Source organism: Aotus nancymaae, unplaced genomic scaffold, assembly GCF_030222135.1.
Source record: "Aotus nancymaae isolate 86718 unplaced genomic scaffold, 86718_ANA_hifiasm-v0.15.2.pri h1tg000036l, whole genome shotgun sequence".
NCBI lineage: Eukaryota > Metazoa > Chordata > Mammalia > Primates > Aotidae > Aotus > Aotus nancymaae.
Window position 1 is genome coordinate 59,506,527 of NW_026988450.1, and position 17,534 is coordinate 59,524,060.

Here is a 17,534-nt window from a genome sequence, read left to right on the forward strand (position 1 = left end):
TTAGACACAACGTTTTCATTGCTATTATGTTGAAAATATACGTGCGAAGAAGAATAACATATAAATAATTTCTGCCTCTGAAATATTTCTGTTCTGCACCCCCTTGCAGTCAGAAATACTATCTAGAGTTTACCATCAATTTTATTTCTTATATTGTATTTTAATTTTACCTTCTTAATTTTATAAGTTGTAATCATAGAGTATGTAATCTATGTGTGTGGCTTCTTTTATTTTTAAATTTTTATGATAAATAGTAGGTATATATATTTATGGGGTACATGAGACGTTTTGATACAGGCATGAAACCTGAAATAAGAACATTATATAGCAAATGGTATATCCATCTCCTCAAGAATTTATCCTAGGTGACTCCTTTTAGAGAATTATATGTTTGTGAGATTAATCTATATGTTGTTGTATTTTACTGAACATTTCTTTATATACACATATTATATTGAGTGAATATAGTATGATGTATTTATCCATTATGATTTTGATGACGATCTCTATATATTTGATAGAAATATCTGGATAGTTTACAGTTTGGGGTTGTTGAGAATATATACTGCTCAAAGATAGATAATGCTGGTGTGATCAGTCTAGTGAATATCTTTCTGTCAAAATATGCATATCTGTTGCTTATACACCCATGAGTGGAACTTCTTCTTCTCTCCACGTCTATCTGAGCCCAAAGAATGTATTACTTTTTCAAACATTAAAATTTGAAGTAAACAAATAGAAATAAACAAAAACATAAAAAATAGCAAGACTATATCAGCTTATGATTTCTCAGAGTTCTACATGCTCTCCACTTCATCTTTCAAAAGTCATGGAAAAATTACTACTTTTAGAAAAAATAACTCTGCAATTTGTCTTCTTGATGTGCTTCATAACTTTCCTAGTGATTCAACATGTTAATTTTCTTTGTAAAGATCACTGAAGAAAATTTGCCATGTGATTCACATCCCTAGCTAATATTTATCTGTTGTCTGATGACATGAGAATAAATAAAAGTTATTTAAATAGATGAACTTACATTCATGTAAGTAACTTGAAGTCCCTAGTGCTGAACTTACTCTTTTACTTGAGGCTTTTTCTTATATGTTTGTTTATTTATATGTCTTCACCTGGTTGTATGAATTGATTTTTTTTCCTGACCTTTGCTTTTTTTAAAAAAAAATCTCCCAAGTGACCATGAGAGTCATTTCTTGGAAAACATTTTATATAATATATGGTTGATAGTTCAGGCACAAGCAACAGTCCATAAAGTGTCATGAACACAGTTTAAGGAAGGATCATCTTTACTGCTTTTCTAAACCCGATGACAGCCTTCAAATCATCCAAAACTCTTCTCTTCAAATTGCCCCTGGAATATGGGCTTCTGAAATTCAATTGCTTAAAAATATATAGATATCTGTCTTCTCTCAGTTTTACATTGAATTTGTAGTCATTTTTTATGGAAACTTTTATATAAAAAGAAATAGGTCTACTTCTTTAAATATCATGTATTTGAGAGACGTAAAAGTGCCAGATGATTATTGTACCTATATATTTGAGTTCCTGCATATTAGTTGAAGATTTTTAAAAAGAAATTGATCCCAATTCTATATCACCATTTCAGGAATATTCTATGGCTTTATGAGTAGTTTTGCTGCATGCATTAAATAAAATTTAAACCTTTAAATTGTGTTTATCCAGTTACCTATTTGTGTTTGAATGAGCCACATGGTAAATAAAAAAAGAATAACGAAATAAAATTACAAATGCCAAAAATATAGTGGTTCAGTAGGTTTCTACTTTATATAAAAGTAAACAATCGTAGAATTCTTTAAAATATATTTATTATATTTTAGTATAACCATTGTATTGATTTTTTTGGTTAGTATTTTCCTAGGCCAATGCTAGGTCTGCCTTTTTCTCCTCTTCGATAATGTCCACATCTAAACATATCACATCATAGCCAGTGATCACAAGTAATTCAAAGGTGTATTAGTCAAATATCTTTCCAGCAATGGAACTGCTGCAAGAGGAGCACCACAGGGAGTACTGACTCCAGATTCTAGACTCTCTAATGTCCTGGAGGGTGGAGAGTTAAAAAAAGGAGGAAGAGAAGAAAAAGGGGAAGAGGGATAGAGCTTCATAGCAAAAGTGAGTAGATCTGAGGAATCTGAAGGTGTCCACCCTGACAGGTGTTCATAGTTTAATCAGATTTTATCTTTCTGTTAATGACTTTTAGCCTTCAACTTTATTTCTCCATATATACAACATATACACACATATGCACGGTATTGTATTTCCTGCTTCTCCCTTCATTTTTATTTGCTCATTTGAAAGACCAAAGGTGAAACGTGGCTTATTTGTATAATTTTTTTTTCTTTTAACCAGAGAAGTAACTTTGAAATGTTTGTTTTGCATAAGGTATGAGTCATCAACAAAGTGTTAAAGTATTTAGATGTATTGTCTCTGTTAGGCCTTATAATTAGCATTAATCTATTTTAAATTTTATTTTGTGTTCAATTGTGATCTCTTTTTTGATAATTTATTAAGTGACCAGAATACAAAAAAGTACATAATTTCAGAATGTAGCATTGCCTTGAATATCCAAATACCTGTATATTTATTCATATTGTCACCTTAAGGCAGTTATTTACTTGGAAAACAGTATATGAGGATGAGCATCATGTGGAAGCATTGCTCATAAATTATAAACACTGGTGGCTGTTCATTAAATTACAATGAAAATGTCATAAATATTGTTTGTCCTTGTTAATTGGGATATGTTTGGCACCTAACTGTTGGAATTAAGTATCTTATTTTCAGTCTTTATCTTACTTAATGAGTTTTGTGCCCATTGTGATTGGCGAATCTCTCTTTATTCAGACTCTCCCAGCCACTGATTTCTTCTCTTCGAGGCTCCTAGAACCCTTTCAATATGGATTATCCTTCTTCATCCATTGAATGTTGGTTTTCACTAATGTTCTATTTTTAAATTATTTTCTCCATCATAATTTGGTCTATGCCAGCTATTATTTCTTCATCTCTCAGAACTCCCTAAACACTAAACTGCCTATGGTTACTTAAACATGCAATGCCTCCATAATGCTAATAATAATAATAAATTAGATATGTCTTATTTATTTAGACATTATTCTACACACAATAATGATAAACATTTATTAGACAATTATTTTAATCCAAGTTCTGCAGAACCAGACCCAGAGACAGTTTGTGAGTGCAAGCAATTTATTGGGAGTTGAGATCAGAAAATATAGAAATGGAAAAATGATACAGGGAAAGGAAGGAAGCAAAAAAAAACTGTGTGTATATATATATATGCACACACACACACACACATACACATACACACACACACACACACACACATCCAACAAATTATCACTGTGGACAGCTGAAGCTCAATCCCACATAATGGCCAGTTTTGCTAAGATAAGAAAGCAGGGATAAGAAAAGAGAGGACATTAACTCCTCTTCTGTCTTCTCTAGGGTTTATTAATTCCCTGGAATTCTAGTATATTACTAATTTAACAGCAGTTGGAGAAAGACTTCAGTCAAAATGATTCAGGTACTGGCCTCTTTGACATGTTAAGATTTGAGTAAATAGAAGTGATGTGTTGAAAATGTCTGCTCAAATAATATTATTATATATTGTACAGCAGTTTATTTACATATTTGCATATGTGTCTACCCCAGTAGACTGAAATTCCCAGAAGACATAAAATATGTTTTTTGTTTATCTCTGTATCCTCTACACTCTGACTCATCAAATGCCTACTGAATTAATGGAAATATAATGAAATGAAAGCAATATGCTCTTGTTGTCCCTGTTACTTTCTTAGCACCATAAAAGAGCACATCAGCCATATGTGTGTGTACGTGTGTGTGTGTGCAATGTGTGTGTGATGGAGAGAATGTGTGTGTTCAGAATCTGCATATAAAATAAGATCTGTAATAGAAGACATTTAATTTTAATTTTTTTTTTAAATAGGAGGGAAAGAAGACTGAGAGTAAATTTGTTAAGTCTAGTCTTACTTAACCTGTGCTAAAACTAGGGATTGTGCTCTCCAGTTTTCAGTGCTGCACTGGACAAAGAGTGAGTCATCAGGTATGGACTGAACTGTCTGACTACAAGTTCAATTACTTAACCTGGTAATGACCACTGAGTGCATTAAGCAGCATAAAATCACCAGCTGAGGGAAAGCTGTGACACAGAAGACATTTTCCTGAAGCTCTCAATAATGAAAAAGAGTAAGTTTGGAAAGATGGGAGAGAACAGTAAAGTAGGGAAACTGATAAAAATAAAATATGCTGATTTTCCTTTTAAAACTAGATGCTCAACTCTCTGAACTTTCAATCCATCAGTCCAAATAAAGTTTGAACTTTGAAAATCACAAAATATACCCATTCACAAATTACTTCTGCTTTATGTACATAATTACTATGAAAAAAACAGGTATAGAATACAGTTAATAACTTAAGGAGCTTGGTTAGAGTATATTACATTTAAAAAGGAGGCATACTTTCCAATTACTTCTGAAATCAATTTTGTTCTTTCTTCCTCTCTGATAATCATTAACATTCCCTCAGATTGCATTTCTCTCCAACACTAGAGACTAAGAAATACCAGAGGGGTAGGAAGAAATGTACATTAGATAGCTTTAGGCTAAAGAAAGTTAAAATATTAGTGCAACATTAAATATCAACAGAATTTTGTGTTTTTGCTATGTGAATGAACTGAATCATACAAATGTAAGCAAACTGATGGCAGGCATCAAAGAAACCTAAGAATTTATTCAGATCTAACAAAAAGCTTAAGACAAAGAAAAAGAATTGTTAATTATATTATTTTCACTGATTACATAATTGGTTTACTTTATGTCCAGTGATATTTTAATTTGATTTCGTAATCATTTTTAGAAAAGCTTCAAGGATCAAAGATTTTGTATAGTTTCAAGAAGAAACTTTTTGAAAAGGAAATAAGTAACAATTTAAAATTTTTAGTAAAAAAGGTAGCATGTAGCTATTTGAATTATTTGCATTAACTCACAAATCTTTCAGTTTTGCAAAAGACTCACTGAAAGAAGCTTTACTTACCCTTGGAAATTCTAAGAGCTAATAAATATCATCCCTCTCCTCACAACTGTATCTATCTGCAAAGCAGTGGAGTTAGGCAGGTAATGATTAAAATGTATGCCCTGTTATTGATAGAGAAGGAATAAGGATATAACTTAGGTGTACTAGTAAAAGTACTTACTAAAACCTCAGCCCCAAGGTTTTAGTCATATTTACATACTCAGTCCATTTTACAATTGCGTAACCATGGGCCTTGGCAATCTGGGAGCTCCCTATATGGAAGAGTAAAATGTAATTGTGTCCTGTCTCCAAGCTGGCTCCAAAGTCAGACCTATGTCTAAGCTGAACAAGATTATTACCTTAACTCAAGTTGCCAAACAGGACATTGTGAGGTGAGAGGTCATGAGTGTTACACTGACTCCATGTTTCAAAAAGACAGGGGTGCTATTTAGCATTGTGGGAAGGACAGTTTCAACAATTGTTCAAGACTGTGTTGGATATGGTTGAGGAGTTAGCTTTTTGGCCCCTGCTGAGTAAATGACAATTGTCATTGTAAGTGCCTGCCATGTTAAGAGAATGTATCTTGCAGGGTTAGCTGTTACAACAAAGCATGCTACATGTTTTGGACTCCAAACAATTTTACCAACTGCTTTGGAAAGATCTAACTAAGTTTATTTAGATTTTTTCTGTTTTTTTTTCCTACTCCTCTCTGCTTTCGTAGATTATGAAAAATCATAAATGCAAATGCCAAAGCAGTATGCCTAACATATACCTAGTGGTCTAAAAATGTTAACTCTCCATCAAAAATTCTGAAGTGCCAAAATACATCATAGCTGCTACTAGTTAGGTGCTCCTAAATTAAATACTGCCTTCCAGAAACCTATTAAACTACTGTTATCTCAATGACTATAAAAGCTTTACCATTTTATTTGGAATAAATATTATCTTTGACTATCTATACTTATTTTATAATTTTATAATTGTTGTTACATGTTTCATTGTCAGGACTCTTTTTAAATTATGAGAAATTTCCTCTCTCTATGTGTGTGCTCATGTGTGTATGTGTGTGTGTGTGTATCTCTATAAGTATATGAAATCTGAAAGTTATATATATTGATATATATATAGATAGAGATATATGGTAAAAGTTTTCTTTTTCCTCCTTTGTGTAAACTTTGCCATTTGATTCAATACAATCTTCTTAAAAGTTGCATAAAAGTATTCAAGCCTGAATCTTGTAGGGCATGCCTGTAATCCTAGCACATTGGGAGGTGGAGGTTGGCAGATGGCTTGAGCCTAGGAGTTTGAGACCAGCCTAGGCAACGTGACAAAACTCCTTCTCTACAAAAATACAAAAATTAGTCAGGCATGGTGGTGAGTGCCTATAGTCCCAAGTACTGGGGAATCTGAGGGGTGGGAGTATCACTTCAGCTCAAAAAGTCAAGATGGCAGTGTTTGGTGATCAGACTACTGAACTCAAGCCTGGGTGACTACAGCAAGACTCTGTCTCAAAAATAAAACAAAACAAAACAAAAACACAAAACTAATAATTCAATACTAATTAACATCTGTGTTTGAGTAAAATTAATAGATAACTTTTTAAACAAAATACTTTTATAGTTTGTTTCATTTTTTATACTACGCATAAAGACAAATTTGCTACGTTTCATTCCCAGTAGGATGGCCAAATAAATAGGTTTTTATATTAGGTCTTTTATCCTCCAGTTATATTATATAGATTTAACCTGTAACTTCAGGACATACTGACCAGTGGATAACTTTACTGCGTTTTTTAGCAATAGGAAACTCAACTACTTGCAATTACTTAATGGTTTAATATTCTTTTCTGCCCCCAATCTTTGCAATTTTCATTCTTTTGCCTGCAACATCTTTCCAGTGGTCTTTCCTTGGTTATCTCTTATGTCATCCCCAAGTCTTAGCTTAAACTTTTTTTTTTTTTTTTGGAAAATCTTCAGTAAAAAATCTCCCTGTGCTCCTAAGTCCTCAAGCAATGCACACACATACACAAATACACACACTCACAGATGTCAGAATTATGCTTCTTTCTTTGTACCATAGTAACATTTACATAATGATAGCATTTATCATAGTTTATGAAAATTTCATTTTTGTCTTCTGTCTATAGACTTCAAATTTATTGAGGGTAATGACTATTCAATTTGTCTTTGTGTCTCTATTGCATTTCATAGGGACCCAGTAATGTAAGTGTATGTTTAAATGCATTGATAAATTAGTAACTGGATCTAACCACTCTCCATATATTTCTTTTAATTAATTATAATTTTATTAATATTCTTTGCATTTCAAATAATTTCAAAGAATGTTTTTGCTTTGGCTGTTATTTTTTTTTTAAATTCATATAAAAACATCTATAGTTCCAGTGTTAATAGAAATCTCTCCCCAACATTATTTACATTTAAAGTTATTACTTCCTTGGAGACTCACAGGAATAGAATTGTGCCTGGCATGATGCTGTCTTGAAGATTCGTGGTAATTCTGAACCAAGAATTCATACTCTTGGTGTGATGTGAAACCATCTGCTACAAATGGGCAATGCATTCCTTATCACCATGTGGAAAAATTACCTACAGTTCAGAGTCTGAATTGAGAAAATGGTATCTGCTTTAAAGGGATTGAGAATCAGTGGGCTTTATGGAAAGAGAACATAATTAGGAGTTCAGAGTCCTCTATTTGTTTTATGTTGTCCACTATAAAATTTCATATTATTAGAGGCTGAGGTGGGCTGATCACGTGAGGTCAGGAGTTCCAGACTAGTCTGACCAAAATGGGGAACCCTTTCTCTACTAAAAATACAAAAAGTAGCCAGTTGTAGTTGTGTGTACCTGTAATCCCAGCTACTCTGGACTCTGAGGCAGGAGATTCATTTGACCTGGGAGGTGGCGATCACACCATTGCACTGCAGCCTGGGCAACAAGGTGAGACTCTGTTTAAAAATAAATAAATAAATAAATAAAAATTATATTATTAGAAAAATCATTAACAGTTCATGACCTAGTTTTTTCTTTAAAATCTATTTCAAATGAGCATCAGAATATATTACTTCTTAATACTTTTTCAGGTTTAAATTTCTATTGTATAAATACAAAAACCCCCTCCAACATAAAGATAATTATTTAAAACTAATACAAACAATTTGTATTGTGTCTTACTATGCATAAAGACATGTTCATATGTTGGCTTATATAGGAATGGAACACATATACTGGCTTTTTAGACCTAGGTAGGCCTCCCTACTCAGGTCTATTCCACACCTCTGCATTTCATTACCTGACCTTTGGCCTCAAGATTCGCCACACTCACCTATGTTCTGAGCCTCTAAATGTACAAAGGTGAAGAGGGGGACAAGCTGGCCAACTAGAGACAGCCAGGAAGAACCACTCTCACTGGCAGATACCAAAATACGGAGTAAACCAATATACTTTCAGCAGCTCATTGGAGAGAAAACACCAAGAATCAATAGGCAACATAGATACCAGGGCTGAAGAGAGAGGAAGCAGGAAACTTGTGTGGGATAGCTGAATACTAGGGCTAGTTCCTGGCCATGAATTGCTACTAAGGAAGGAAGAAATGAAGGAATGAAAAGACAGCTCACTATCGCCATGGACCTCTGGGATCCTAGCTACAAGAGATTCTACAACCCCAATAGACATTTGAACTGGCAGGGGAATCTGCCCGGAGAGTCTGCAGAGACAACGATTCAGCCTGTGTAGAGCCCAGGGACTTTTGTGCACTGGGCAGCTGCAGCAAATGCAGCCATAGGCCCATCCCCCGGGGCTCCCTATCTCCCTGTGAGTAGCTATAGCCCCATCTGACCCCAAAGCCAAAAGAAAGTGAGGCTGGCTTCTCCATAGGATAGGGACTTCTGCAGAACTTCCTACCCACCAGCCCCTCCCAAGACCTGGCCAGGATGTCCTGCAGGAGAATGTGCACAGTGCAGCTTCTGCTACCAAGACAGGGTGCTTTGCAGAGGTTCTTCCTGAGTACTTTCCCAGTGGCCTCGGAGGACTTAGAATACTCCAACACAACCAGAACCTGACTCCTAGAGTCTAGCGGACAGAGCCACAAGTCAGTCCCAGCTCCCCAGGGCTGAAGTGCACAGCTTGGGAGGGCCAGAGGAGCCTCCACCTTCAGAATGCTGAGAGGGGTGAGATATGTGAGTTGTTGTGCTGGTGCAGAAACAGGGTGTGCCTCCCTCTGCTTGGCATACAAGAAGGATGTGACCTGTCTCCCAGCCATGGCCTCTGCCCAAGAGAGCCCTGTGGCCCAGAGCACCTAGCAAAGGAAGGTAGGCATGATGCCCGTGATCACAGGGAGTGCCCACAGGGCCCAGGGGCAACTTGGTGAGGAGATCATCTCTCTCACCAACCATCACAGAGCATGGCTACACAGCTGCTTGCAAAAATACAAAAGAGCTAGGTGGCTCTGAAGCCTATCGGCTTGCCATTACTCTTGCCATTACTCTTTCCATTACTCTTAAGTGCTGTCTCCTGGATTGCAGCCCAAATTACACATTGAAAATATTTTGCCAATATACACCGCTGTGGAAGCCAGGGGAAGAAACCAGCCACAAATAAGGATCCTACACAGAGTCTTGACCCTCTGAAAGCAACCAGAAATAAAGCCAATTGACTGTGTTCAACTGACACCAGTTAAAGAAATGCTAGGTTGTATCTAAAACTCATCACCAAACTCAAGGTCACATAAATTTTCTACTATGTTTGTTTTATTCTAGAAGTTTTTAGTTTTATATTTTATATGTAGGTCTTAGATTCATTGTAAGATTTTTTTTTTTTTTTTAATGTTGTAAGGTCTATGTCTAGGTTCTATTTTTGTGCAGGGAAGCCCAGTTATATTATTTTGGCTCTCAGTTCCATCAATCTGTGTCTATTCTTTTGCCAATATTACCTTGTTTTGATTGCTGTAGTTTTATACTAGTTATTAAAATCAGTTAATGTAAGTCCTCAGATGTTGTCTTTACTCAGCATTGTGTTTTTCTAGGTCTTTTTTCCTTTCCATATTAACTTTATAATCAGCTTTTCTATATGTATAAACAGTTTCCTGGGATTTTGATTGAGATTGCTTTGTATCAGTTGATCATATTTCTTCAATAAGTGATTGAATAAACAAACTGTGGCACATCCATAAAATGGAATATTATTAAGTTATTAAAAGAAAGAAGGTATTGAGCCACCTAAGACATAAAGGAAACTTACATGCATTTTGCTAAGTGAAAGAAGCTTATCTGTAAAAGCTACACATATGATTGAAATCTTATCACATTTTGGAAAAGGCAAACCCATAATGATAGTAAGAAGGTCATCAGTTTTCAGGAATTTGGCAGGATGGAGAGAGGGTTGAATTGGTTGAAGAACAGTGAAATTTTTAAAGCAGTAAAACCATTATGAATGTCATGATAATTGTGGATATACACGTCTATACATTGTCAAAATCTGTAGGACTTTATAACACAAAGAGTGAATATTAACATATGCAATTTTTATAAGCCATTTAGGAGGTAAGAAGATTGCAGAATGTGACAAAACCACATAAAACTGTATTACAAATATATGACACAATCTCACTTAAGGGAATGGGAAAAAAAACGTGGGGAACATAACTCTTCATTCTTTATATGTGCACAGTAACTTCCTTCCAGAAAGCATAATGTGGAAAGGGGAAAAATACAAACTTAAGAGTTGACAAACTCTATCTCAATCAGGAGATCAAGGTTAACATCAATGATTATAAATTCTGTTGATACTGTGTATCCTTGAAAGGATGTAATGAAAATGACACTTTATATCTGTTTTCCTCCTCTCCAAAACTCATAAATCTAGTCTAATCATAAGAAAAACATCAGACAAATTTTGAGGAATATTCTATTAAAAAAATCCTGAACAGTTACTCCTCAGAACTGTTAAGAAAGTCTGAGAAACTGTCATCCAAGGGCACCTTAGGAGATTCACCTAGTAAGTGTAATATGGTATCTTAAATGAGACCATAAAACAGAAAAAGAACATTTGGTTAGAACAAAGAAATCTGAATAAGCACTAGTTTTGGCTGATAATGATGTGTTGATAATTGTCTATTAGTTTTAACGAATATATCATACTAATGTAAGATGTTAGAGGAAACTAGAATCTCTGTATTATCACTTCAAATATTCTCTAAATTTAAACTTTTCTAAAATAAAAGATTAACAATCGGTAAATTCCCATATGAATGATAAAGTTTCATTACTGATAATAAGTAATGTGAAATTATTGCTTCATTTGAAAGAAAATAAACGTATTGAAAAGATGCTGCACTACCCACAGAATTGCTAGAGGGACTGGTCAGTGTAACATTGTATTTGCACTTTATGAGAAATATTTCACTGCCTGATAAATGACCAGTGTTTCTAGTTCACATATACATGCTTGAGGATAATGTGGACATTTGAACGACTGGTTGCCTATTAGATTTAAATTGCTTAATTTATTGTTCAAATCTTTATTAATTTTTATGGCCAGTTTGACATGTCAATAATTAATAGTGTTACCTTGAAACATACCGTTATGATGGATTGCTGTATTTTTTTCCTGAACTTTTATCAGTTTTTGCTGTATTTGTTTTGGTCCTACTTTATTAGATGACTATGTTTTATTTTATTATATCTTCCAGTCCACTCACTTAAACTAGAACTAATCTGTCATTTCACCCGTCCCCAACTATGTTTTTAATTTCAACATTTTTATAGTTATTTTATATTCTGTATCTGACAGTATAAACTTGTTCAGTTGTGACATGAGCATTTATACTAATTGATATTCTATTTGCTTCTCTACAGTTTATGTAATTAGTTCTGACCAATGAAATATATGCAGAAGTGCCATGGGTCATGTCTGCAAAACCCATGCACAATTATTCAATCTCTCTCTTCTGTTGCAGAAACCTAGTAAGCTACAAGATAGTAGGAATCAAGATAGCTTGTTTCCTTGAGTAGCTATGTGGAACAGAGCTTTCTGCTCATTTACGTATGATATGCAATATTAGCAAAAAGTAAGCTTTTCTGTATTATTCTTTCTGTCACTGTAGGGTACCTTGTCCCATTGTGTAGTTCTTTTGATCCTAAATCTCTGGTTTATTTTGTTGCCTCCATGTCAGAATGTCTTGCCTTCTGTTGTTTTTGGTAATATTTGCCATGGGGTGGTAATTGATTTTGCCACCCTATGTGGAAATCTGATAGGACTACATTGAGAAAGTTTTTCTTCAAAGAGGCTGTATTTCTGAATTAGTTGGAAGCTCCTTGTTACTCCCATTCCAGGACATTTGTTTTTAAGAGTCTTAGATCAAATTAAATGTTGTCAGATTTGGCTTTCCATCTTTGTTTCTCTTCCAATGAAAAAGACCCTCATAATTGGCCTCCTGACTGTCTGTGCTTTCTGGCTCCTGGATAGCTTTTTGGTTATCCTAGTTTTCATTTACCTTCAGCTCCAGGCTGGGCTCTCACTTATTTGTGTGCTTCTTTGTTTTATCACTGGTTTGCAAGGATTCATGGAGATATCTTCTACATATTTTGAAATGAGCAAATGCACTTACAAATCTGTAGTGGTAAGAACTAGTTATTATAAAATGAGTTTCTCAGAACTTCTAGTTATTCCAAAGACTATTTCTAGTACTTTTTAAAATGCTTAGTGTTCATTCAATGTGATTTTTTAAAATGTTAGCTTTCCTTTTGTTCATGTTTTGAATATCTGTTTTCTATTTTAGCTCCAATTCTGTTGAAGAAGATATAGCTAAAAGATATAGATATAAAATCTATGTCAGAAAATTTGCTCTAACTTGTGTGGCTTCATAGAACGTGGACTTGATATCATAACTGTGAATGTTTTGTATTTGCTAATGATAACTAATCTGGAGAATTTCTTAGACTGTCCCTGAAAAACTGCCAGGCTCAGTGTTCTGGGAACTCACTTTTGCAGCAGAAAACAAATCAAAACAAATGGGGATTGATTTTCAGGTCTGGTTGGTTGAAGAGTTCAAAAGTTCAAAATAGTTATCAAAATATTTTCTGTGTGGCCAGGCGCAGTGGCTCACACCTGTAATCCCAGCATTTTGGGAGGCCGAGGCAGGCAGATTCCCTGAGGTCAGGAGTTTGAGAACAGCCTGACCAACATGGAGAAACCCCATCTCTCCTAAAAACTACAAAATTAACCAGGCATGGTGGTGCATGCCTGTAATCCCAGCTACTCAGGAGGCTGAGGCAGGAGAATCGCTTGAACCCGAATAGTGGAGGTTGTGGTGAGCTCCAGCCTGGACGAGAGCAAAACTCTGTCTCAGAACAACAACAACAACAAATTACTTTGGCAAAGTAATTCAGTATGAACTGTGTGATTTAGGTGTGTATAAATTGGTACTAATCTACGGTCAGGGAACAATTAGTATTTAAAGAATTTTGATCAGAAGACCAATTTTCAGACTTCACAACTTAACAGTTATTTTTCATTTCTTTTAAAATCCCTAAGAAGAATTTGAATATTAGCATAGCAGGTGATAGGATTTTTTAAACTTGGTAAAAATAGTTTTCAAGCTAGATAGGTGAGGAGGATTGTGTAGATCTGAGCTTCCTTGTATGAATGAGATGTAAGAATCAGACACACTTGGCAGTATCATGTCATTGATCAGTCTTTTCCCATTACTTCCTTCTTCAAGTAGGTTGCCCTGGGTGGTGTCATCTTATATACCTCATGAGCAGAGCCAGTATCATTTCTTTTAAATTGCTTCTTATCGCCCAACTTAATTTGCTATATTTCAATCTCAGTAAAGGCATGTTCTATATCAGTTTTCACTTTTTATTTCCATTTTTGCACAATGACAGGTACATAGTATGTACTTGATAAACAATGATTAGATTAAAAAATCAACACTTACTTGACATAGACATATATATTACTGTTACAAAAACCTGATTCATAAGGACTTCCAAACACACACGTTATAAAATTGCCCCATTCTATCTTCACATTGTAAATATGTTTCATCTTTTCTTTTAAAATGTATTAAACTAAAACACTTGCCTAAAGTGAATTAGAATAATTATTTAAATCATCCATTTCAGCGTTAACTATTGAGAGTATTTTTATTGGAACAATCTCCTTTCACTCTAATCGTAGTAAGATATACATATATAAGAATATATAATACTATATAGTTCCATAGGCAACATAACTTTGAAACACTTATTGTTCAGCATTTTTTAAACCCTGCCCAAAAGACTTAAGGATTACAATATATCATCCTCACTTTTAGGATCACACAACCAAGTTAGAGGAAAGCAAGATATGTGCACAAATAACAGACTAACACTAGAAAGGATATAGATGTATCATTCCTTTACTCTGTATTTAGCTAGCAACATGTGTTCTGCCTTAAGAAATTTCCAAAATTAAGGTATACCATTGAGGGTACACTTCATATTTTGGATGAAAAAATTATCTATTAATAAAATTTATTAGTCCCAATGTTTCCTTGTTAAACAGTAAGCCATTAAACATAATATATTCTCAGTGTTACAGAGTCATGATTTTCATTAATTAAAGGACATCAGTTTTACTATGTCCTTCTTATGCTTTTTGCTTTTAGTTCTGCTTTGCAGGGTGCCTGCCCCTTTTCAACTTGCCTCTTGTTCTCAGCTATGATTTGAGAAAGTTAATAAGCTAATGTGAAAGTATGTGTATAAAAGGCATTAAAAATTGTGAATCCAAGGAAGATGCAGTGTGAGTGAAAGAGGAGAGTCATCTTTTAATTTCTCATAAAAAACTAATATGAAGAAAGAATTAAGCAAATATATAATTCTAATAGAAATTTCTATAATGCCCTATTGCAGCAAGAGGCAGACGCAATATTGTGCTCTTTCCTCTCAGCCCAAAAAGGGAGAGAGAGAGAGAGAGAGAAAATTGCCTTTGTATTCTTATCCCTATTGTAGCCTTGAAGTTTTTCTTGGACTAAAGATATTGCAAACCTGACCTCATTTGTAGCCTAAAGCTTGAGATGAACAAAGAGTTACTGTCCATGAGAATTACTTAGACAAAAATGCTGTTAATTTACTCTTGAAACTAGCCAACAGGAAAGGAAGAAAGAGGTAATCCTGGCCCAGCCAAGCTCCAATCTTCAATTTCAGTGAATAAGCAGTTATTTATTGAGATCAACACTACCACCCACATGTCTAACTCCAACTGTAGAAATACAAAGAACATTTGTTGCCGCTAAGAAAATAAAGAATAATTTTCAAGTTAGCCACCATGCTAAATAATAACCCAACCTCAATAAAAATGTTGTATAATACAGATAATAATTAAAAACAAAAATAAAGCAGAGTACAATTCTCATTCTAAAATGAATTTACCATAGAAAACTCAACTCAATTCATTCCTATCCCCTAGGAACTTGGAGCCCCACAGAAAGGGTAGGTGGGAATGAGTCTCTGCTTCTTCACTCCACTTTGACAATCTGCTTGCTGACTGTCAAAAAGTTGTGGAGGCTCTTTGCCCTTGTGACCCAGGGAAATACTTCTGGTGTTTGATTTGGGAACTTCTCAGGGACAGAGATCTGGGTGACCTGCAAATGCAGATGCCTGCACTCCTCTGAGACCCGAACTGGGATGGCAAACATCATCCCAGTTGAGTACCTATGGCAGGACCACAACACACTCTGACTTTGGCAAGCACTGGGGACTGTGGTCCCCAAGGTGTGAAATATCCATAAGAAAGGAAGGCTAGTTCTGCAGCCCACCAGAGCTCCATTGGGACAAAGAAAACACAGACATGGTGCCAATCTCTAAAAACAACAACACTGATACCCTGACACAGACATAGAGAGGGTGTCATCTAACACATCCCACACATTCCTGTGGAAACAGCAGTGCTTCTTCCTGCTCAGGGCCAGTATGTTCTCTGAGTAGATAAAAAGTATTTTTTATGTTTTTTGTGGCACCTACACTTTCACTGAAAGTGTGCCTTTACCACTTGAACTTACATGGAGGGCATGGCACAACCTCCCTTCCCTACTCAGAGCAACAGTGTTCCAGCAATGGAGGACAGTCATGTCACAAAGTTGGCTGCCTTGGACCAGGGAAGAGGCTCTGCTCTGAGACCATTTTGGTGGTAGCCCCCAGAAAAGCATATCTTCAGTCCATAAACACACTGTGATTGGGACCAAAGGATGAAGTCTCTATGAACTTTGGGTGTAAGCCCAGCCACAGGGGCACGATAGGGAAGTGGATTATGTCCCTGCCAGCTCACAGTAAACAGCTGTTACTCCACCAAGCCACTTACCCCAAGACCTAAGTTCATCCCAACACAATCACCTCCCTCCTTTACTTCTGCATTCCTTCATCCCTATATCCCCATCAGAGTGGGTGCCTCCATTCAACAGCAGCCAACCTGAGCTGGAACCTGATTTTACTCTATATGTCATCTACTATGTGGCAGCCTGAACTACGCCACCAAATAAAAACTTCCTATCACAAAGACTTAGTGCAAGTCTACAAGATAAGCTTCCTGAGACCTCCCCACCCTCAGCCCTACAGGTGATTATATATTGACTCATACATTCAATCTATCATTACAATAAGCAGCCTCTGTGAAAGCCATTGCACTGAAGCTATTAACAACCAAGAAACCCATACAGACTTCAGCCCACTGAAAGCACCCAGAAATAAAGCCAAATGATCATATGTAACATACACCGCAGCCATAACCCCAAAGGAAACAAGAATTTAAAAACATTCAATGTCCCATTCAAATAATAGTAAGTTCAAAAATAAGAAGTGACAGCCTCTTCAGATGACAATGAATCGGCATAAGAACTCTGTTGGTGCTAAAAGTTAGAGTGTCTTGACACCTCCAAAGAATCTTACCATCTTTCTAGCAATAGATCCTAATCAAACCAAAAAATTTGAAGTGACTGGAAATCAGAATGTGAATAGCAAGGAAACTCAACAAGATCCATGAGCAAATGGAAACCCAATACAAATAAACCAGACAAATGATTCAGGAAGTGAAAGATGACATAGCTATATTAAAAAAGAAACAACAAATTGTACTTCAGGAATTGAAAAATTCACTAAAGGAATTTCAGAATACTATAGGAAGCTTTAACAATAGACTAGACAAAGCAGAATGAATTTCAGAACTGCAACTAATCTTTTACATTAACCCAGTCATAAAGAAAAAAAATCTAAAAAATAAAATATTTGAGAAATACGGGATTGTGTAAAGCAATCAAACTTATGATGTATTGCCATTCCTGGGTGAAAAGAAGATAAAGCAAACAAGTTGGAAAATATATTTGAGGTAATAATTTAGATAAATGTTTCTAATATTGATAGAGAAATCAACATCCAGATACAGGAAGTACAA